Source organism: Siniperca chuatsi, linkage group LG3 (genome assembly GCF_020085105.1).
Source record: "Siniperca chuatsi isolate FFG_IHB_CAS linkage group LG3, ASM2008510v1, whole genome shotgun sequence".
NCBI classification, from domain to species: Eukaryota; Metazoa; Chordata; class Actinopteri; order Centrarchiformes; family Sinipercidae; genus Siniperca; species Siniperca chuatsi.
The window spans coordinates 11043151-11068717 of NC_058044.1; the positions used below are offsets into that span (position 1 = coordinate 11043151).

The 25567-nt window shown below is 37.4% G+C and overlaps 1 long non-coding RNA gene across 1 annotated transcript in view; it reads left to right on the plus strand.

The window, feature by feature from the left end:
• Positions 1–1630: 1630 nt before the first annotated feature.
• LOC122873674 overlaps positions 1631–25567 on the plus strand; it is a 54630-nt gene continuing 30693 nt past the window's right edge. Inside the window, exons 1-2 of the long non-coding RNA XR_006377486.1 lie at positions 1631–1850; positions 2900–3025. This is a non-coding gene — a long non-coding RNA (uncharacterized LOC122873674). The remainder of the gene's footprint in view (positions 1851–2899; positions 3026–25567) is intronic.

Below are 25567 nucleotides of genomic sequence, written 5' to 3' on the forward strand. Positions count from 1 at the left end.
TAGTTGCACTACTTTCATATTCCGCTAGCACAATATTTACACACCAGAAGACAAAGAAACAGGGGTCTTTTCATGTAGGAACCCCTGCCAACATGTTAATCACCTGAAGACTTGCAGTGGTCATGTTGGCCTGGCAGAGGCAGGACATTAGTGAGGCACCTGTGCTCCTCATTGACCTATTTGACCAAAGCCTTAATACATTTTGCAGGTTAGGTTGCCTATCTATCTATCTATCTATCTATCTATCTATCTATCTATCTATCTATCTATCTATCTATCTATCTATCTATCTATCTATCTATCTATCTATCTATCTATCTATCTATCTATCTATCTATCTATCTATCTATCGCTTTGCTTTGGACTTTATAGGTCTGTCAGTACAAGAATCAGTGCACTGCCATTGGAGCCATGACATCCAATAAAATTTACTCCTCCGCATACATCCTCCTGCCTCTTCTCTCCTTACCCCACCCCACCCCTCAAGCCCCCAACACCCCAGCACCAACCCCCTGCTTCCATGAAGAGAAATCTCTGAAGAGCTAATTAGTGGTGGAATGGAGTCCAAGAACAGCCAACGGAGCTGAAGAAGGGAGATTGGCGCTGGTGCTAGCTTTATCGGTCAGGGCCTGACAGAGGGGTGACAGTGAGTGGAGGCAAACCACCGGCTCACAACTGACAGAGACAATAAAGTGAGCCTCTGAGCCAGAGAGAAAGAGAGTGACAGACAGGCAGGCGAGGCGAAAAAAGCTGGCTTCTAGGGGCTGTCCTGTGGCCTATAGGCAAAGTGTACAGTTCACTGAGGCAAGCTCCCCTCGTCCCTGCCAAAGCGTTGTGTTTGATGACCATCCCATCTGATTATGTATTACTAGCTAGGATAGAGGGTGCAGTTAGGCCTAACAGTTCATAGTCGTGACTCAAAACACCTGTTTCACATCAAAGCAACACATGCTATTCACATGCTTCAGTTCCAGCAACATTATTACTTGCATTTGACTATACATACAGTATGTTATTTACTTGGAACCATTTACATCTGTCTTGAAAGTGGTACAATATAAGCATAAAATTTTGTAGACGTGCATAAACATAAGCAATTTTTGCGGAGGCTCTATATATTACATAAAACATTAGCAAAAGTATGTAACTATAATTGGACTTCAAATTTTTGTGATGATATGTGTATTTTTTCCACACTAATAAGATTCTAATACAGTCACGGCAATAGTAACCATTTGTTTTACATTTTTCAGTTAATTATCTTTATGAACAAAGTAGTAATTTTGGAGCTAAGGCAATTTGTCTGGTATGGTTGTGTATTAGGCCTACATTAGTGTATTAATAAAGTGAATGCAAATTAAAACATTATTTCAACACTGTGAAAAAATCACAGAAAATTTGTCTGTATAATGTTTCTGTATGCTAGTTTTTAATACATATTTATTGGTATCATTAATATAGTAGTTTTATTGAATTCAGTTGAATTTAATGAAAATTGTACACTAGATTGGGCCCAATCAGCCTAGAGTGGTGTCATATTTGCACCCAACACTATTTTGTAAATAGTTTCAGGCATAAATATTAGTGCTTTTTAGTAGCTACTTGAGGAGACGATTTTACTTTTTAGATTTACCATAAAATCACGAGCACACTCGGCAAAGTCAGTCATAAAACAGCCATAAAACCTGAAGAAGAAGAAGAAGAAGAAAAAGAGGAAGAAGAAGAAAAAGAAGAAAACAACAACAACAACAACAACAACAACGCCTTCACCTGGGTGAAGGTGGGAGGGGTGGAGATGGAAAGGCGACGACGTCAAGCTGCAGGCAGTCTAAACAAGTGAACACAGGGATGTGAGTGTGTTTGCAGCACAGACAATATTAAATGACTTTGATAAGGAGTTCTCATAACGATGCATAAAGGGTAAATACGCGCGTGTGAAATTGGTAGTGTGAAAAAAAGATAAAATTGGTTAGCAGTTCGCATTGTTAGCATAGCTTTAAATTTGTTAGCGGCATACCAACAGGTGTTGGTGTTGTCAAAGCTTACAGTAATACTTGGCTAGAGACTGAACTAGCTAGCTAAGCTGTTATAGAAAATAAGAAATAGAGGTCCTGAAGTCTCGTCCTGCTAGCGTACTGAAGATTTATAAATGGTGTGCGCTGTGGTAGCTAGTTAACCTTACACATAGAATATATTATTATATTTCATTGCATTCCTTTCAGTAAACATAAAATTCATGGATGTAAGGATTTAAAATGGCCAGCGTGGTGTAGAAGAGCCATTGTTTTGGTTAGACGTGTTAAAAGTTGGGAGCCCACAGAGTTCACAAGACTTTTGCAGTGATAATTATGTTGATAATGACTTTGTCCTAGAAGCTAAAGAAACAGACTGGCCTCATTACATGGGATGAACCTGTAGTCAACGGAAAGTATAGCGACATGGAGGAGAGGTGTGGGCACATCATTAGCCACTCATTGTGTTTATAATTAAGTTTTCATTTCTTTTTTATTACTTCGACGTCTACTTCTGTAGGTTGCTACATAACAGATGTCACCAAAGTTGAGCAAAGTTTACATGGAGATACATGCAAACATTGTTTTTAAGGCATGTAAACAATTAACTAGGGGCAGTATAGATGTCACATTCATGTCATTTCATGCTTAACTTTCCATTGTATCTCTCTAGCTCGCTATAGTTAAGTCGAGTCAAATGGTCAGAGGATGGGCTTTATAACTGATTCATGAAAAAACAATGAATTAGCCTTTGTTGTTTATAGCTAGGTTGTTTCTGCCTTTCAATATGGCATGTGCCACTACATGGTGACATCACTGCAGGACCTCATGGATGTGTTGCACAGCTGATTTAACGGACTAAGGAGATGGACATTTGTGTTAATTAGACAGGAACAAGAAGCTCTCCTTGGACCCTGGGAAGTATGGATGTCTCCTGCCATTTGTTGCCTATTCTGCCATCTTTCCGTTGCTCAAGCTAACCAATCTCCCTGTGGGTAACCTTCCACCAACTTGTGAGTACCAACATGTTGCATGTGAAATTTTATTTGGTAGTTTGCTTTAGCAAGTCAAACGGCCTCCATGCTCTCAAGCATCGGCTTTGGCTTGGAATAGGCCTTTTTTCACAGAAGACATTTTTAACACGTCACAGTAGGAAAAGCACAGGTGTCTCAGTTTCAGGTTCCTGGTGTTGTGCATGTTGGCTCTCCGTCACACTGTCATGGCTTACTGCAACACTTAAACAGAACAGAGCCATCGTTAATGTTATTAACACCTGTTCTTTTTTTTTTTACTGTGACTAAGATATGAAGTCAAAATGTCTGTGAAAAAGGCCTATGGTATGTTTTGTGTTTAAGGCATAGGTTTAGATTTATGTGGGGATGATATGGATACATTTCTACCAACTTTCAAGAAACCTAAAATATCCCTACTTTTAATCAAAAAGGCTGTAAGCGATTTTAATTTTGGTACGATCCCATCCGCACCGTTGAGTTCTTGGTGAATGGATACAGGCTTTTTACAGCCACTTTTCAAGCCAACAGGGGTTGTATGTTTGATACAAAAATATTTTGGGTGTTGTATCACTTTAAAGCAGCTATAATAAATATTTTTATATTAACAATGGATCATATCACTACTATTAAGTGACAGGATTCCCTCATACCTGACCCTGCAGTTCTTCTCAGCTCTATGGTGCTTTTCACTGCCTGTTAACTTATGGCTCGCATTTTATTGCTGACAAGTCAATCAACATAATAATAATATTAATAATAATAATAATAATAATAATAATAATAATAATAATAATAACATAATATGTCAGTGTTATGTTTATAGCTTGTTTCTGCTGCCCACAAGTGACCAGAAAATTCAGTTATTGGAGGTTTAAATAGCACCAACTAGAGTGGGCTCTAGCCAGGGGTGGAAATTAGCACCCACCACCTGCCAAATGCGGGTGATTTTGTGTAGTGAATTTGTTCAACTTACCAGCCATGGTGGCGGGTAAATAATAGCTTAATAATAGAGTAACTGAATTGAAGTATGGGGTCCACACAGTCATCATAGCTATACCCGTTGGGACAAACATCCAGCAGAATCTTTACACACAGAATTCTGCAGATACATTTTACACATACACAGAAAAACACCAACAAATGCATGTAGAGTCTCTGTAATAGGATGTGATGGTCAATGGTGTCGAATGCAGCACTAAGATCTAACAAGAAAAGTACAGAGACAAGTCCATTGTCTGATGCAATTAAAAGGTAATTTGTAATTTTCACCAGTGCTGTCTCTGTGCTATTATGCCCTCTAAATCCTGACTGAAAATCCTCAAATAAACTATTATTATTTAGAAAGTCTCACAACTGATTGGCGACTGCTTCCTCAAGGATCTTAGAGGGCAGGTTAGATATAGGTCTATAGTTGGCTAAAACCCCTAGATCAAGAGTGGGCTTTTTAAGAATAGGTGTAATTGCAGCTGCTTTAAAGGAGCAACCTGTTAATAAAGACAGATTGATCATATCTAGTTAAGAAGTGCTAAGGGTAAAACGTCTTTAATCAGCCTAGTTGGAATGGGGTCTAAGAGACAGGTTGATGGCTTAGATGAATTGATTGTTGAAGTTAGCTGAAGAAGGTTGATAGGAGAAAAGCAGTCTAAATATCTATCAGGTTTTACAGCTGTTTCTAAGGTTTTATTTATTTATTTATCTAGGTTTTATTTTATCGTTAAAGAAGCTCATGAAATCGTTACTACTGAGGGCTTTAGGAATACATGGCTCAATAGAGCTGTGACTCTCTGTCAGCCTGGCTACAGTGCTGAAAAGAAACCCGGGGTTGTTTTTATTTTCCTCTATTAATGATGAGTAGTAGGCTGCTCTGGCATTACAGAGGGCTTTCCTACATGTTTTAAGACTATGTTGCCAGGCTAAATGAGATTCTTCCAGAATCTTGGAACGCCATTTCATTTCAAGTTGTGTATATCCCATAAAGGTATAACTCTCACAGTATTATGATGTCTTTATTTATGTTTTTTGATTATAAACAGGGGTAAGTGTACTGTAAGAATATGGGGAGCATATTTTGATACTCTGTTATAATATATTTATTTAAGATTACAGGGGTATGGCATTTCGATATATCCCCTATTAAATAATGCTCCAACTACAGAATAATTTTATATTACACCACTACTGACTGCATGTCTACTGTAAGAATATGGGGAGCATGTTGAAATACTGTATTATAATATCTCTATTTAAGATTTTAGGTAGACTGTGGGTCATGCACAGAACCGCTAAGCAGCACATCTCCATAGGTCCACCAGCTACAGTGGCAGATGGACAAAAAAATTTATTTCCAACACTGGCTCTATCCTATATACAGTGTTGTGGTGTGTGAATACTCACAAGCTCCCAGGCCAAGCTCTGCTCTGCTATTTAAACTGTATCTTATATATTTATTTTAAATATATCTTACCTCTCTTAACTATCATCAAAGACAGAAAGGGTAACAAGAAGCAGCGGGGGAAAATCTCAGTGAGGAACACACACAAGGTTTTCCCTGACAGGTATCAAGAATAGTTTAAGAGTGAGAAAAATCTAACATAAGAACAAAAGCTTCTAACGATGTTTGCTCCACTATACCTTTGCTAACATGGCCTGAGTATGGGGAAAGGTCAGAGAGGTGGTATTACACTTTTATGACGATCATTTATTTATTTTGTAGTAGTAAGTAAAGCCAATCAGAATGCCTGCGAGCTATCCAGATAGCAAACAGGGATAATTAGCATCACTGGGAGAGGTGGCGTCTCCTTGTACTCTGGTCTCAACTTGCTTTTATCTGTAGAAGAGTTGACGTGGAGGAGAAGCTAAATATTGATGGAGCTGCCCATACTCAGTGAAACTCAAACACACTCTCCAGCTTTGTTAAGGGCTGTGTTTCAATGCTGGACTCTATTCTCACATACACTAAGGATGACAAACTAACAAACAAAATAATTTTCACTTCTTTTTTTCTCTCTTGCCTTAACCTGTAATTACATTGCCACCCTCAAATTTATTTTTAACAAACAAAATGAATGTTAAGCTGCAGTCTGCCCTTGTCCTTGGCAGTGGCAACAGTCAGGGCTCCAGACTAACATTTTTCACCACCGTCCCAGAACCACCGATGAAAAACTATTTTAACCGTCCCAAAGTAAATGTATACTGTCCCAAAATCAAAATGTTGTTTCTTTACTTTGTTAGTATCATCTATAGTTGTTAGTGGCATAATAAAAACACCATTAAGATGTTGAGGAAATAAATAATTATATTTGTTTTGCACCATTCAAAGAAAGTGGTTTAAAACAACACCTGAAAAGTTATGTCTAAACTGTCATAAACAGAATTAATAAAAAATAAATAGGACACAGAATTTAGTAACACAGTAGCAGCATTTGTGTCACCACGACCACATGGCCCATACAAACACAAACAAGCGAAGTGAGATTGATAAGACAGAGATGTGATGAATGTCAGTCAGACTTACATAAAATCATATTGTGAACATTACTGTCCATGCTGGCAATTATTTGTCAACTAGGAAAGCTACCATGGCTTTTGCCCTGTAGGCTGACATTGTTGTTTGTTTTGTCAGCTGACAATTACGTGGTTGCTGCTGCTGGCTGACAGATTACGCTCCATTTAAACATTTTTCCCGGCCTTCGCCCTTATGTGTTAAAGCACTTTCAGACACAACATGAAAACAACTCGCAAGCCAGTGCAGCGCAAATCACGTTGTGTCTGAAAGGGCCTTAAAGCGGTGCACCAGTGCACTGAAATAGAGCGGACCCAGTGTTTAGCTCCGTTAGCTGTTAGCTCTATTAGCTCTATTAGCTCCGTTAGCTGTAAACACACTGCAGGACTCTGCTGCCCAGTGGCTGCTAACAGCTCTCCTCCTCCTTTCAACACGGATTTGTTGTTCACAATATAGCATTATCAGGGAAAATATAATATACTCACACACAGCCAGGGTAGCGCCTGGCTAAAGTTAGTTAACTAGTAGCAAACAGCTGGCTAGACTGTTTCAGTCAAATGATATGCTCGATCTGAAACCAGCGCAACAAGTCATCAACATCTCTATGCCTTTGAGTGGAGACTGCAACTTGACCTCCTCTTTTTAGAAATAATGATGGACAGGTAGAAAGAGAGGACGGAAACAAGGTGTGTTGTGCCATAATATGGGGTAATTTTTGGCTGTCAGGCCTTGGTTGCTACATGAGTTGAAGTATTATGTAGTTTAAGGTGTTTGTTTTCTAAAATGAGAACATTGTTGCTATATTAACAAAAAGTCAGAATGAGCCATCTACTAAGATGGCATTCCTTTTCTGCTCTGTAGGCGTTTTTATATGAGCTAATTAGTTTTCAAGCTCTGACTTTATAGCCTCATTTTAAATCAGGAATAATACACTGTGCCTGCTGAGGTTTACACCAGGGATTGTTGCAGACATCCCTTGTGTTTTCAAACTTGCCACCTCTGGAATGTCCCCTCTGTGAATCCCCAAAAGAGTTCACTGCACTGTAATTAAATCATGTTTTTACAGGATGTACTGATAAGAAAAAAAGACTCGGGATGTAGAATTATCTGTCCAAATAATCCACCCCCAAGACAGATGTTACAATACTGTATATAAACTTAGAAGTTGTCAAAGTACACAGTTTCTGGGGTACATTAGTTTGCAGTGGAATAATAAAGATTTAGATTTAACATTATCTATTTTAAACCAATTTTTTTATTATTATTCCACTTATCACTAATCAAGCCAACCTAGCCAGGCTGGAAAACATTGTTTTATTATTAATCTCTTGAGGTTGACAGTTTCACATCTGTTGCACCTGACCACACTAAACTAGGATGTCAATGTGTATTGACAACACCCTGCGTAATCTTTTTGTATCAGTGAGAAGTTAACCACCGGAGGTCAGCAAAAACAAGATTAATCTTGATTTGAGTTATTCTTAAACATTTTTCAGTAACCTAAAAAAGTGGATATTAACACTTGTTTTGTTAGACACAATTAGTAATCATCACAAATAAAGGACATAGCCTACATATTACTCTGTAATACTCTGTAAAATCCCCTTTGGCCATTTTTTAATGAGTAAACATCACTGTATAATTAACATTACGTTTAAACATTATTGGTATATTTGCAGGGTGGTGGTAATGGGGTGGCTTTCCCCAATTACACTACAATCCAGTGCACCTGCTGAGCAGCCGCCAAACTCGTATAATAGATATGTCAAGTTTTATGTTTTACCTAGCTGAAGTGCCTAAACATGATCATCTTTTGTCATGTGAAAACACCAGATTTCATGGAAATCATGGAAAAGAAGGAGTTTGGGTGTAAATGATGTTTGGATAAGATGCAGTACAGTATTAGATGTACCTGAAATGCTTCTTGAGATTGCAGCTAAATCATGCAGAGGCCTGACGTAATGTACGTATGTCCTTTCTCATTGTGCTGCAGTATTCTAATGGATGCTTATCATAATTCCTATTAGACCCTCAAGGCATTTCTAAAGGCACCCAGAGAAGTAATATTGAGTACTGGAGGTCAATTTGAATTGCTGAAGTCTAATTACCTCTATTTGGATTATTACTACTTGTAACTGGAAAAAAAGGACAACAGATATAAGTGGACAAACTGGGGAACTGTTTCGTCCTCCAAACAATGATTGATGGTTGTCCAAATTAGAACAACTGGCAAGTGAAATTCAGTCCTTCATTCTGGCTACTGGGGAATGGTATTGTCCTGCTTTTGTGCTTTAGTTTTTCTCAAGACATTCTGTGTATACCTTGGGGTGTGCTGAATAATTAATGGCACCCTAATGACAACTGTAGTCCTAGATTTAAGAATGACCTTAAAAGCATTGATCTTTTTTTGATGTTGCATATCACTTTGAACTATAAATCTATTTACATTTGACCCTGGCAGACTGATCTAGAGCCAGCGTTTTAGTTAAAAAATCCAAACTGGTGACACAGTGTATCACAGTTAAGCCTCTTTCTTTAGCTTCTGTCATTTATAACTCAATAAATGTTTTTTTAAATTTTTTATTACTGCATGTAATGTGAAAGGCGTTGCTCTTAGTGATGAACCAACTCTACAGGTCTGCAGTATGGAATTTTTTGGAAAAGCAGCTGCTACAACTGAGGAAAGTGGAGATATTTTCAGTAGCTTCTTGTTAACACAGTTTTTACAACAGAATGGGAGACATTTGCCTAGCTGGTGAAATTTTGAATATTGTGTTACTTGTGGATTTAGTCAGTAGGATGATATAACAGAGGGTTCGTAGTCCAATGGTCACAGTTCACCACTGAAGACCAAAGCAGAGCTAAAAGGTCAGTGAAGAAACAGGACTCCAACGGGATGAAAATATTGCCCTGTGTCTGCTGGATGTATAAGGACACAATTGTTTGGTTTTGTATCAGCCATATCAACTTTTTAAGGTGTTTTTTAAGGTGTCCCCCTTAGTAATCTTTATAAACAGATATCTGCATAAGAATGCAGAATCTGTAGGCAAAGGACAAGATTTTGGTATCGGAAGCATTCTGGTTTCCGTTTGTAGTCTGAGTAGTATTGACCAATCACGTTTGAGTGGGCTTTAGTTGCATGCAGGGCAACAGTCTGTGTGGAGAGCCAAAGACCGAAATGCAATCACGGAACCCATCGGCTATCGTCTGACGACGATTTAGCTTTTTTATCAATCTCGCAACCCTCGAGATTAGCTTTGTATTAGCTTTTTAAAATTTATCTGCAATCAAATCATCTTGAGACTATAACCGATGGGTTCCAAGATTGCTAACTGGACTGTAATCAATGACCAGCGCACGGAAGAGGAAGAGTGGATGTTGTTGGAGGTTGAAAACATAAATTGATATGTTTCTATATGGCTAGTGTAGCTACTTAATTTGTGGCAAGGTAAAAAAGCTTAGTGATGTTTATTTTTATTGTGACAAATAAATTTGAACAGTATACATCCTAAAAGTCAAAAGTAAAAGCTCCGGGCAAAGAAAAGCCCTTTAATAAAATGTTGGCAGCGATGTTGCTAGGTACATGTCCTACGTCTGTGATGCATTAAAATCTGAAAGGATGCTGTAAACTCACTATCGACACGTCCAGGGGACGCATTTTCTCCCTGACGATGCTACATTTTGAACAACAAAAACAAATACGTGTTGAAATCATATAAATAAACTAAAGAAACCTTGCTGTCAAAAAACTTGTGTAATTTATTATCAGACTGCAGCCTCTCACCTGCTCGCTGTGTCAAGGCTGAGCACACACGCACGCATACACAGTCAGAACAGCAGAGAGGTTACTCGAGTTAACAACATCTACGCTCTTTACTGTAAGTGCAATAAAACCTTAGCGAGTAAAAATCCAATACTTTATCAATACACCTGTTCAACAAGCATTAACATGTAGAAATCTGCTCTTTCCGCAGTCTGATCCATCAGCACTATGTTTACACAAGCACAGTGTGCTAGCTCGGCTAATAGCGAATCGTTACAAACAAGCACAAACGAACCTGACTGTATGTTGTCTAAGTGTTTAGCTTAGTTTGCCACATATCTTAAAATTTGGCAAATTCTTGTAAACTTAGCTACTGGCTGAGATAAACCAGCCCCTCCTCCCTCTACCAGGTAACTTACCTGTAGGTGAATCACATCAGCAGCAGAGGGAGAAGGACAGAGGACAGGCGGAAGGAATGATACTGACTGATGTCTGTGTTTTTCATTCTTTCTATACTTCACTCAGTATTTTGATGTCATGAAGATGATTTATTTTATTGACATTTTAGATTTGTTTTCAGTGAAATATTGTTGAGTTTAAAAAGTGACTTTGCTGTTGTAAACATTACTGTTGCTGCTCTAGAAACATTTAGTCATATTTAAAATATTAAATTCTAATCCTGTTCTGAATTTATTCTCTTTTTAAAAGGATATATTTTTAAAAAAGCAATTATTTAGCAATGAAAAAGAAGAAGTATAGATAAGAGTAGTGGTATCAGTATAATCCTAATGATACTCATCCCTAAACACGAGTTTAACACTACAATTTGTCAAGAACACAAATTTTATTGAGGACCCGCTCAATTTTCCGGCGACCCACTCAAATGACCACCTGTAGGCCCCGGGGACTCACTACATTGAAAACCTATCAACATCACTGTTTTGTGAATAATAAGTAGGCTTTTGCATTTGCACCACAGTTTAAAGGGATGGTGATAATCAGTTTTTCATGCTACCAAGTTCTTTTGCTTTTTCCTGTGCTGCCACCAAAAACACCTACAAATATGCTGAGCCAGTGAAAATTTGTATTGGACAGATGTGCACAATAATGGTTCAAAAAGGGAATGCAAAAACTTCATCATTAGCTGGCTTGAGCTGCTGTTATGTAATATCATTCAATAGCAAAACCAACATCTATTAATATGAAAATGCTGCAGACGTTGCAAATGTTTCATGGTAAGTTTAGAAATTTGGGCCTATCATCAAGGGAATCTGCATACCGGCAATAAGAAAGGCTTTTTAATTTTTTAGTTTTTACATGCTGCCAATGGCGCCACTTCAACAAACTCACCGCACAACCAGCTTTTTCTGGCCAGGCTATGATGAGCAGGGGTGAAAACTGGCTTTTGAAGGAAGTGTATATTGATATGATGAAAAATATTTCATCCTGAAAGTGTACAGTGTATTGATTTTGGAAAGTTGCACTACATAAAAGTAACATTGTGTGTGTTAAAAGAAATATGAAAGCTTGCAGTTGAAGAGGTAGGCTACACTAAGTTGGAGCGTTTTTATTCATCCTTGGTTCAGTGATCAAAAATAACTTCAAATTCATACAATTCTAAATATATACAGTTTGGGAAAAGCACATAGAGGACTGTCAAGGTTTTTAAAGGTTTATTTAGCAAAAGTAATAGATGAGAGATGTCAGTTTCACAGTTTATAAGCCCCCTATGTCCCTAGAGGGCTGCTGTAGCCTCTGGCCATTCTCCCCTTACCTTAGGCATCACCTGGAAAAAAAACAAACTGATGCTTCTAGTCATTCTGCATCCCTGCATGTGTCTGAAAATAATTGGTCAGGAACCTTCTCCCCAAAAAGGGGGCATGAAAGAGTAATGGCTTGCAGCAAAAACACGCATGTCTGACAGATCCCATTCAACACTGAAAATGTATAGACCTACACTCTGCACTACAAACTTCATACCTAGTTAAAACTAAGTTTACTTTATCAATACTACTGAAGAAAAAAATGTAAGGTCAATATAGTTTAACATACTCAGCTTTGCAGTGTGGCCTCTTAGTAGGGACCAATTAATCAAAATATTATTGAAATTGCAATATGGCCAAGTGCAATATCTAAATCGCAGGAGCTGCATTTTTTTGATAAAGGTAAAATGTATCACAACATACAATTATAAATGAAGCCTTGTAGTGCTACAGAGATGCCCCGGCCTACAAATCATATTCTCCAGACGTAAGGGAACATGCTTGTTTGGTACAGACCCCAGCAAAAATCATATCACCATTTTTATGTATATTTTAGTAATAATTAAATGCAAAAATTACCATTCCCACTAAAATCGTGACTCATATCGGCATCTGATGTTTTTTTGTTTTTTTTTGTATATTGTTCAGCCCTTTTTCTTAGCGGACAATTTAGGACAACAGATGGGTCTTGAAGAGTCTGCAAAGTGCAGTTTACTACAGTTGTTTTATGAGTAAATCTCTTTAGATTTTCAAAAAGCAGCAACACCCACTAGTCATTCTAAAGTAAAAAGTAAAAGTACCTTAATTGAATGTTACAATGAAACAGCATTCTGTCTGTTAGTGTTTAACAGTGGAATATGTTTAATTATTTCAAGTAAAAATAGCCTCCAATTTTGTATGTTACATTTTCTTTGCAGTTCCTGTGAGGGTTTCGTTAAAGTAGCTGGTGGATCTGTTTAGCTACTGTAGCACTCTTCCACCTTTCCGCTGGATGACTTGACTTCTGATGCCTCATTAACTTATCGTGCAGTTGATGTACAAAACCTTACTTTGCAAAGAGACAAGTAACTCAAAGAAGAACAAAGGAGCAAAAAGAGTGAAATTTCCATTTGAATTATTGGTTGAAAAGAGTCTCAATAAATGCAAATACTCAGATAATGGTACTTTAAAACTTACAGTATTTGAGTAAATGCTTTTTTGCTTTCTGTTTCTGCCTATTACCATAATGGAGTGTTAAGGTTAAAACCATGGCCCAAATAGCTACTTTTCTTACATGGCAACTTCTCTTTCTTTACACCACTGTATTGTCCATCATTCCTGTGAACAATAGATATTGGATATTCAGTCACATCTTCATATGCATGGGAACATATGCACAAAAGTAAGACTTTTTTCTTCCACATTTTAAATGAAAATATATAAAAAATGCATATTTATTTACTTACAATCCAGTGTTGGAGGGAACATGAAATGCTTTGGCCTGAATCTTCACTGTGTAGCCAACCTCTAATATCGTGGCATATCTACATTTGGCATTCTTTTTTGCCATGTCTAATCCGGCAGAAGAAAGGCTCCTGTGCTCAAGCACTGGAGGGAAAACAATACCATTGGGCTTTGCTCTACCTGTAAGCTCACAGATGAGACAGAAACAGAAAAATTAAGGGGGGGAAAAAAATCATTATTCTCTGAATGAGATGTCTTGGGTTTGATCAGAGTGTGAATCAAAGCCCATCTCTTAGACTACTTAAACATTCACTTTTAAAATTCCAACCTGATTGTACTTTTATGGAAATTTCTTGCCATCAGTGGCTGCATTCTCTCCTGTCTCCAGGTCCTCTTGTATCCCTGTAGATATCTGACTCTGCCCTTCATTAGAATTCTCTTGGTAAAAAAACAGGAGAAATGAGCAGAAGATGTAAATTCAGTCGAAAAGAAAAGGTTTAGATCTTTTCCTTTTTTGTCCAGGGAATAGACAAAAAAGAAAAATCATGGATATACCACATCATCGAGTCAAACCTGACACCAGGGCAGAAGACTTAAGAATTTCATTAATATGTTACAATGCATCACGATCACTGATATCATCATGATAGTTATACTGTATATATAGTATTTTTTTATTCCTTGATGCTTCTGTTAAACAATAGAGGAATATATATAGTAATGATTACAAGAAAACTTGAAAATTTGTGGTTACAAATTAAAAACATAGCCAACACAACAACAATGTAGGAGTTGCTAAGATGATAGGCTCCCTAAATAGCTTTCAATAGAGCAATAATTAGTATTATAAGAAGTATTCATTTATGTTAAAAAAAAAGTGTACACATATCAGCACGAAGTGCAATTGTTGACTTGTTTAGACATTCACTTCAGAAACCATGTCTTGCACTTCTAGCTTGAAACCAAAGGGTCCCCAGCATCATTTCATTCATCATTGCTTTTCGTATAATAAAAAAAAGGGACATCTGAAAAACAAAAACCCATCTGAAGTGCATATAGATACTAAAGTTATTTTAGCTTATTATAATTTGAATATTTTGTGTTACGATTATGGGAATATATGCATAGATAGTTGATGCAACATTAGTGCTGATTTTTTAAAACTAAAATAATTTAGGCTGCTGACTGTTTCTGGAGACAATTAACACTCAAGGCAGGCACCCACTTACAGATCCGACTAGAGAGAACTTTTGGCAGGGGCTTGTCACCAGTCTGCTGTGAATATGTCGGCTCCCTCTCCTGCGAAGTGCCATAACCACAAATTCAGCAAATCCTTTCCTTATCAAACATGCTGGATATTTGCAAAGCGTCTCTTGCAGATTGTGTCACACGAAAATTAAGTTTCATCTGCTGTTCAAGTAGCAACCAAATAATTTCAAGCTTGTTCAGCCATAGTACTGCTGTGCATTCAGTGTTTTGACAGTGCTCACAGCCCAATACACAGTGTAGTTACAACAGTTTATTGGGGAAATTAGATTTGAAATCTAAACAACACTCACTGTTACGCCGTGCAAGTGTAGACGACTGGAGTGAGTAACTGTACCGCCAGACAGACATAAGACCGATAACTGAAAGTCATAGCTTAACCATGTCTGGTTTACACATCTTGTTAACTTTCCTTGCATTAAGTGGTGACAGACATGTTTATATCTGCAGGAGGAAACTGATGCTGCTATTACTTTAAAGTACTGGTAGTGCTGGTTGACATGTGGTGACATCTGCAATTTGCCAAATGTGAAGGTGTGAGTTTGTGAGTTATTGTTACGGTTAGTATCAAGCGGGGAAACAGGGAACACAGGGGATTAGGACCCAAATGCAGACCAAGAGGCAGAGCAGGTGCAGTTCAATAATTTAATGATCAGAGAAAGGCTTACACGGGTTACAGGCAGGCAGTGTTTGAAATAAGGGAAGCTGTCCAACACAGGCAAACAGGTTCGACAGGTAGTAGGCAAAGTTCAAAAAATCCAAAATCCAGGCAAGGTCCAATAGAAACAAAGCATAAATCCACAGAACACATGGGAAACACGTACACTTGACATAGTGACACTGATAATCTGACACTGAACAAAGGAAACCCACAGACTTAAATACACTCAGGTAGGGGAGACAACGGGGCAAAGGTGAAACTGATCAGGGCAGTGCAAACAATCAGAAGCAGGAAGTAAAACCACAAGACACATGAGGAAGGAGAATATTACAAAATAAATCAGGAAATAATATACATGAACCCTCAAACCATGACAGTTACAGGCAGTTCCATGAGGGGCTTTGTTTCTAAAAATACTATATTTTCTACTGACATATTTTGACACTATACTGAGTGTGTAAGAACTGTTCTTCCCAACTGCAAAGGCAGTTAATATATTTGTTTACATTGATGTTGCTGGGGTTTCATACTGTTGGTGATGCCAGAACAGGAGGGCAGCATTAAGACTTGTCTGGCACACGTTTGACCTCATTTACCTGTCAAATTAAAGTTTTTTGGCTCTAAAAAACTCCATATAGGACAACGTTGGCCTTTATGACCCTACTTTGGTCCACACTGACTGCATGCGATGCAGTGATATTTAGCAGATGTGGGTAATAATGTTTTTGATTTTTACACAGAAAGTGCCAATTTACAAAATAAATAGAATTGACAAAATGCCAAGATATTAATTATCTCGACTGATCTTCTTGATTATATATCATCATATCATATATCTGTGCAGTCTCTTACTATAATGAACTTTAAGCTAACCGTTGTTTCTCTTCACTATTTAGATGCGGGCCTACATGTTTCATTCCTTTAAAAAATGGCCCAGAAAATAAGTACATGGAGTGTGCTGAAGGATCAGTCAATAATTATCTTAAACAGTTATAATTTTGAATGTTCACCAAATTTTACCACAGATTTGTTGTAAATAAACTGAGAATCTAAATTATTATTTATAATACTTTCAGATGGAAGCCAAGAGCCACTTTCTTAATCTATGCTTTGGACATGTGATGACAATATTAGTTGTGGCCACACAGGTACTTCCTCGAATCTGAAGGGAGACACAGTCACATCTCTACTCTGGTGATGAGATTGTTAGAAATTAACAAACCTTTCAAGTGAAAAGTTCCTTTGAATGGCTGCCTGCCATATTGGACAGAAAAAATGCAGGTTGTAGTATTTCCTGACCAACAAGGGAAATGGCATCAAGGCCGAGCCAAGTCACATGGCAGCCAACCAGCACTTCTTCTCATTATTAAGAAGCCATGCACCAGCTCCCAGATGCTAATCAGTCTCCCAGAGACCTCAGCGCTGTGTGGTTAGTACAGATTTACAGCTCTTCTCAGCCCTCCACTTTTATTAAAGATGATCTTTCACACAGAAGGAAAAAGATTTTCTCCAGACAAATGTTAAAATGAAATGCAAAGTTTCAGGCATGAAAGGCGAAAACTATAGGATTATTCTACAGCTATTCCAGGGAGGATGAAAAAGGAGGAAAGAATGTGGAACAAAAACATCAAAGGACCATAGAGGAAGCGGTAAAAAGGGAGAAAAGCTGTGAAATATTTAGTATGAGGTCCCAACAGGTGGTCAAGGGTGCAATGCAAGGCTATGGTTGCATTGCTATGAATAATGCATAATGCTTGTACTTATGAAATTTAGTAATTAGTTTTCTCCTAATTGAAAAAGAAAAGCGATTCATATACAACCAAAAAAATGCAGCGCAAAATTGGATTGTTCCTAATTAAATCACAATTAGGCTGTAAGGATTAAAAGCAGAAACGATATAATTGTTAGAAAATCGTTGTAAAAAAAATATTAAATTCTGCTGCTTGGAGCTGGAGAAAGGAAGATATTAAAGTGACTTTAAATGTTGCATACTATAAATTAACGCCAACAAATGAGTGGCTTTGCTTTGTGTGCATGTTCAAGCTCACTCAAAGTAAGGTGCTAAAGTTCTATAAAGCTGATTTGATTCTAAATATTGTTGTTCAGCACAAAGAAAAATATGAATGCTACTGGTATGTCACCTAGCCAATACCTGTAAAATAATTGGAGGCCAAATCCCGTACAGTGCATTGAACGGTATTAAGTCATACCCCATCAAGTCTAACAAGATGTGACTACATGTTTTTGATACAGAATAGAGTATTTGTTGTTTATATTGACTTACAGTATCAATGAGAAGCCATTTCCACTCTGAGAGTACACATTTCCTGCTGTATACAAGAGTTTTTCATAACAGAAGTTCTCTCATTGCACTTTTCCTATAGAGCAGGTCTAGACCGTACTCTTTATAATATTAACTATAATTTTATTTATAGAGACCCAACAAATCCCACCATCAGCAAGCACTTGGCGACAGTGGCAAGGAAAAACTTCCTTTTAAGAGGCAGAAACCTTGAGCAGAACCAGACTCAGAGTGGGCGGCCATCTGCCGGTTGTGGGTTGGGGGGGGATATATCATGGTGATCAGTCATCTGAGCTCATCTGTATCAAAGATGCTCTATAACATTTCTAAACTGTCTTTATCTGTATTGAGGACTTATTTGTTTGTACTGTTTGTATTATTCTTTTGTCAATTAAGAATTAAAAAACAGGTCATCTGTGCTCATTGTATGTCAGGGCGTCAAATACCAACATTTTGTCACGCCCCTCTGCGTCGTATAAATGCACAAAGTACCCTTTGGCGTTAGTAGGAGACGCCATCAGAAACAATGTAACATCACTTCAAAGTTTGGTTAGGTTTAGGGAAAAATATACTTGGTTAGGTAGTAGGAAGTCACGCGACATGTAACTTAAAAGTCAACATTAACTTTTAGTTTCACACGGAACATGAACCCCGGTCTCCTGGGTGAAAGTCCTGGGTTTGTTTGACCCATCCAACCACCCCATCTCCTCTTTAAGCAGACTTTGTTGCTCTTTGTCTCTCTTTACATTATGTCACTTGATTTTATAAAGGCTTTATGGCAGCCCTGTGTGTCTAATGGTACCTTGTGCATGTTTATATTACGCCAAGGGGCGTGACAAAACATTGGTATTTGACGCCCTGGGAATGATAACGGGTTGGATATGCACCAGGCACAGCTCGCCCACGAAGTACAAGGACGCGCCCATGCTAGCTCGTTGTTCGACTGCTCTGCACATAGCTAGCGCTAAAGTGAAGTGTGGAGATGGGTCTGGCTATGCGAGACGACTCTGCTCAGGACTACTCTTCAAGTTTTTGGAGGTTGTTTGGTATGTCTCGCAGAAAGTGCTTTTAGTTTCTTGATGGTCAGATGGCTTTATTTGTTGCTAAAGTAACCACTAACTACTGCTAACCGTAGTAGCTACCATTATGTCTGTTAGCCGTGCAGCTAGCGCTATTAGCTAGCTGACTCTGCCTGGACCAGAAAATATTTTCTACATAAAATATGATCCAGTTTCACCAAAATTCGTGAATAAAGTTATAAAAGTTGTGTGTGTTTTTTGTACTGTAAGCAGTGAGGCCCGGCTCCCAGAATCACTCCGCCCAGCAGCGTCTATTGTTTTTCCAACCTAATTCTTGTTTCATTTGTGGTCGGATGAACAGTACATTCATCCAATTCAGTGCCCCATATTGCTATTTCCAGGCCAAATATACTGTAGCTGTCATAATTGTTGAGCTCATCGGGAAGGCAATGAGGCGGTGTGCGGGCTCACAGCACTGGGTGTATAAAGAGAAGTAGTTACAGTGGCTTGCTTGCCCCTCAGCAGGCTTCCTTGAAGGTGGCCAATCAGAAGAAAGTAGGCTTTTAGGGAGGGGGGACTTAAAGAGACATGAACTAAAACAGCTTGTTTCAGACATAGGATGAATTGAGTGTCTGCATAAAGGGCCAGTATAACATAAATATGGATTTTTTTTTTTTAACTGTGAACCATGCAAAGCCACTCTAGTGGAATCCCAGAATAAAAATATAGAGCTAGAAATGAGCATAATAGGTCCCCTTTAAAATAATAGTGAATAATAATAATAATAATAATAATAATAATGTAATGGTAATATTAATAAAATAATAATGATGATCAATGATTTTTTGATTTCTCATATGAAACTCCTTTTGCTCAATGCTGTGTAACTGCTTTTTTTAATATTGTTTTATCATTGTCTACCAGTTTTATTTTGTTTTGTAAAGCACTTTTTCGAAAAGTGCTACAAATAAAGATTATTATTATTATTAATGGTAATAATGGTGATAATAATAATAACAATAATAATAATATGACTAATAATAATAATTGTAGTAGCTGTTGTCGAGCAGAAATATTGGGGCAGTAGGTGGCTTGCAATCATAGATCCAGACTCTGCAGCTCCTGAGGCAGAAATACCTGCTGAAAGCGACAGAAGGGGACAGGAGAGAGACAAGAAAGCACAAAACTAGGGAAGAGAGAAGTCTAGTTAGTAACATGCATTAATGGGATAAGAATGCGTACAGAAGGAGCGGGAGAGAGGAGCTCACTGTGTCATGGGAAGTCTCCCGGCAGTCTAGGTCTATAGCAGCATAACTAAGGGATGGTTCAGGGCTCACCCAAGCCAGCCCTAACTATAAGCTTTATCAAGGAGGAAAGCCTACTCTTAACTGTGGAGATGGTGTCTGCTTCCCGAACCCAAACTGGGACCTGATTCCACAGGAGAGGATCATGCTTACAGGATTATGCTTACACATTCTGTAAATGAACACTAGTCATTCCTCAGAAACAAACACTGGTAGAATACTGCACCAATGGGCCACATTTGATTTCTATAATGTGATCAATTTGAATAGATTTTGGTAATTGAATTGATAAATTATAAACTGATTAACATTTGTAGCTGGAATCTGTGAATAAACCTTAATATGATTATACTCCTTTTCGTCTGCACACATCTCATCAATTTTCCCCACACATAACCATATTTCTTCAAGGTGACAACACTAGAGAAAACACCTTAATTATACCTGTTAGAAAATGTTATAGTCATCTGCAATCATGACATTTTATGTCACTTATGCCACCGTTTAAGAGTTTTATGGTATGGTGAACTGATCAGAAGTGATTTTGATTTTCATCAGGTAATCTGATGGTTATTATTATAGATTAATAATTTTAGTAATAAATTCTCATCTCAAGTTTCCAGAGCCCAAAGTTAAAATTACTTATTTTGTCTGACCAGCAGTCAAAAAAGGTAATCAATTTACAATGATGTTTGAGAATCAAATCATCAGCTTTGAGAAGTTATAACCAGCTAATGTTTTAACCTTTCACTTAATAAATTACTTACTTGTTTAATCCATTATTCAAAATTGTCAGCAGTTAATTTTGTTTTCAGTTTCTAATCAGCTAATCAATTAATTAACAAATGACTTAAGCACTATTAATCATTTAGATATTAAAATGACTCCTCAATCTATTTGTTTTGTTGTATTATTCAAATATATTTTGGCAGACCCTGTAACATATTTTTGAGGATTTGAAGGCTTGACATTATTTCTTAACAATGCCACATTGAAAAAAAAGCCTTAGATTAGGGTTTCAGAGTGATCCCTTGATATCAACTTCAGGTTAATCATTGAGTCTTCTTGGCAGTAGATTTCTACTTGATATGCATATGTTAGCGTGAATGTACAGATTTAGTCACATACATTGTGGGACTGTAATGAAAAGAAGGCAAAAGCTCAGAGTAAGGGTAAGATGACACATAACTTTCACTCAGTATTGTCAAACAAGTATTTGTTTTGAATGACTGTCAGTGCTTAATAGTGCCATATTTTCCTAGACAGTAGACTTTGGAATTTGGCCTTCCAAGCTGGATATAGAAGAAAGCTTTGTGTGACTGAGGAAGTGCACTGAGCCAAAACATGAGAAATTATAATACTTTAAAATCTTGATTGTTGTGTGCTGTTTGGAGCTATTTATTATTATTTTCAAGTAAGCTGAAGTTAAAGTAAGTAAACACTTATCCTTTGTGGCATGGTGAAAGCATAACTGCGGGGTGTCTCAGTATTTGAGGCTGTCGTTGCTTCTTCTTCTCTCTTCCTCATTCACCGGCCACCACTGTACATCTTAATATAGAACTAGATTGCCCTAACGTCACTTCCGTCCTGGTTTCTCATCTATGGGCCATTTTGTTAGCGGTTTAGTCCACCAGGCAGATAGTACAGTATTTTATACTGTAAAGACAGATTCTCTTTTAATATTTAATCTGCATGAAACTAACAGTAAATTATAGACGACAAGTAACAGCAGCTCATCAGTGATCTTTTAAGACAAGCCTTTTAAGTTTTGTCGGTCTTTTACAAGGGCAGATCTCCACAGATGAACCCTGTATCTCCTAAGATTATTAATACAACCCTTAGGGAGAACAAACTGCAAGTCTAGCAACTACTTTATTAATCTCTCCTTAAATTAAGGAGCAGTGGTGGGCATCCTTTTCCTGTGGTTTTCCTTTTGCAGGTTTTACACACAGTAGAAGCCTGCATAGGTTCATAAACCCAAATGTCCTGTGGCGATTATTAGACGCACTAACGACAATGCAATTAAGACCCTCGCCTAACTAAAAACAACTGAGTATGCAAAAAAGTAAACTGTGCAGGAGTGTTTTTTATTTGCCTTAATTCATAGACAGGTCCTGAGTCTGCCTTACAGGTAAGTTTGAATTTCATTTGGCTCTGCTCTCTCTTAATAAACGAGATGAAGAAAAGGGGTTAATTAACATATATTTACAAATGATACTATTCAAACTAATTTAGTTTCTGCAAAATGAATCTCAGTTACAAAGGAAACTGAAATGGAATTTCTGAGCATTAAAATGGATGAGTGTTGTTTTATAAGTCTTTGGTATCACTGATCTTTTATGAAAGTTATTCAGTAGCCTTTTGCAGGATTTGAATGAACAGTGCTTTCAGAAGATCACACAACAGAGTGTTTCCAAATTATGTATGAATTCATGCTCGACATGCAGCATTCATGGGAACAAAAATGCCACTGGGAAATTCTGGAAGAGGTCACTTTATATTTCTTTAGGTTTTCAGTTTGAACAAGTGCAAGCATGACATCACACTAAATTAGCTACATGATTATAATTGATTTATTTGCCTACCAGATTAACAGTACAGTGAATCTGTCATGGAAGATACTAAGAATGATTGTGATCAATATCTAAATTACTATGTTTTAATAATGTTTTTAGATAATTCCCCAAAATTAAATTTGTGCTTTCTGGTCCAACTAAAGAAAATGTATATAATATTGGTTTTTTTAACAGTATTTTTGTTAAATCAGATTTTATGAACATAGTTACAGTACAACAATAAACACATTAGCACCATTCTGTGAAAAAACTTTATTCCGGGTCTGCAGTTTCATACACATTTTACAGCTTAGTTATTTTATTTACACACTAATTAAAATCACATCACTAAAAACAAATGCATGTATATTGCTTATGACAAACCCATTAAATAGCGTAGTTTAAACATATATAAAAGGAGCTCCACTAAGTTTTCAGTCCTTTTTCTTTATTTGCTCTTTCATCAAATATCTTTTCTGTCACATCCATTGTTAATCGTTAATGTTCATAAGTTATAGCGTGTCATCAAATACTGGTAATATTCCTGATTAATATTTTGACATATATTGACAGATTTTTTAAGACTCTTCTTTCTCTTAATAGCTCACATTAAAATTGCCCATAATGATTGAGATGCAGTTGTATCCACATGTGCACAACATACAAAATTCTACATTTTCACAGTGAGCAGCCGGCACACTTATGAAGCCGTCACAGCAGCCTCACACCAGTTATTTTTGTTCTACATATTTCTCACATTCCACGTATTATTCATTTCAACAGTGAATATACATATCATGATTTGATAATGCGACCATAAAGAAAGATTTTCTTTCCCAACCATAAAGCAAACCATTTGTTCGCAAGCTCCATTTTTGTTCCTTTGACTCTGTCATACACAATTTATTATTTATCCCAGTCCTCTGTATTACAAATGGTCTCAGGATTAGGACAAATCAGGCCTCTCCAAACTATCAGGAGGGAAATGGATTCCTGAACAATATGTGTCAACGGAGCAATTGTCAAAGGAGTGACAGTGGCCCTGGAGAGGGGCCAAACAATGCCTGTATGTCGCAGGAGGAAATCACACTGTTCCACTTGAGACAAACACAATTTCATATTAATGAATAATTGAGAAAGTTTAGAACTGGGTTGGGATCAATGTGCGTAAGCGTTACGTGTATCTGTGTCATGGTAATACTTGGATTGTTTCCAGCAGCCGTATAGAGCTGGGTTTCTTTAGTGGGATTAAGCGGATTGATCATATAGGGTCACGGCAAGACATGTTTTGGGAACTTTTTCCTCAAGAATGCAAATTTTTAATGCGTTTCCATAAATCTTAAGGACTTAAGGATATATCTAAATCAAAATAAATCCTGTAAACTGTATTTCAAATTAATTTAGTTACCACTAATATTTGAATTAACTGCCTGTAACCTGTATTCGCCAATATTCTCCTACATGTATTTACAGCTCATCAGCATGAACTCACTCTGACTGTGTGCTTGTTAACCTGTGCCTCGGTAACAAGGCCGTGGCTCGTTTGTTACATGAGAAGAGAAGGAGGGGGTGGTCGACTTAGAGCGCAGTGCCTTGACTGGAGACGAGGATGCTCCATACTGCACCCCCATCCACGCTAATGATCCGAACTCTGCACATAATTAAAGCCCTGGTACCACTCCTGTGAAACGCAAGGGGGGGACTCTTGTACGTCTCCCAACGTAGCTAGAGGAGGTTTGGAAAACTTCTGAACATCTATGGTCCATTATGTATAATTTCAAAACACATCCCAAGTATGAGGAAAAGAAACTTTTCATTTTTAATGACAAAATCATGAATTATTCTATTTATTGTATACACTCACTCTTTCAAAGGTAGCTGGTCCATGAAAGGTGAAACTGAATCAAGAGGAAAGTCTTTTTGCCGTTAAGTAGGACTTACCGTAGCAAAGGACACCTGTTGAGTGCTGTGGAAATGAGCAGAAGCTAAATGAGTGCAACATTAAAGGAATATCAGTCTATGTGTAACATTTTTTCTCTTCTTTTGTTTCACTTTTTTTTTTTTTTTTTTTACTAATTTCTCCACTATATTATTTTTATAACTCTGTTAACTGTTGGTCCCACATTCCCCAGTACACAGGAATGATTCAAACACTACTCACTAATTTAAAAACAAACATGGTTAATTCTTGATATTTAATAATAGTATCTTTAAAAATATAAAGGTACATCTGTGATGATTGAAACAAAAACAACATGATCCAATTTCCATTTAAAAAGCTAAAATTCATCCATGTGTTCTTGGACATTTTGAGTAGAGGAACTGCAGAGGTTTCTGACACTTGTGCTTTTCATGTAGAGATATGTTATGATATTTTGTTGTCTGAAGTCTGAGAATTTAAGCCATGTTTCTAGTTTTAATTACAATATTACTAGTTGTTGCATATCCTGGGACTGAGCTGTGTGCTTGTGGCTTGTGAGACGCTAGCGTTTATAAACCAATAATGATTATCTTTTATACATGATTCATTAGTATGTCCTAAGGAAGCACTATTTTTTTATTCCTAACAGGCTGACTTGACTGCTCAGTATGTGACTGCACTGTGTATTAAAAGTCGGAAAAGCTCTAGCCCCCTTTTTTCTGTTTTTAAGGAAAGGAGAGTATGTGTTGTACTTTAATTATTATCCATTATGAATGACAAATCCTTTTTGTTATTCAGCGTTGATGAACTACACAAATTAAAAGCAATGCACTCTTGATTGGTGGGACATTTTCATCTTGGGTGCATCTGCAACATACAGTGTAGTTTTCAAATTTAGCCAATAGGTGTCCCTACAAACCATATAAACACTGCACTGTGCTGGTCCTGCCTGCAGCATGGCAGTGTTGTAACTGCAAACATAACAATCATCAGCATCTCTTTCACTATTACAGAACCAGAGGCCACAATGACAAAAATACTGG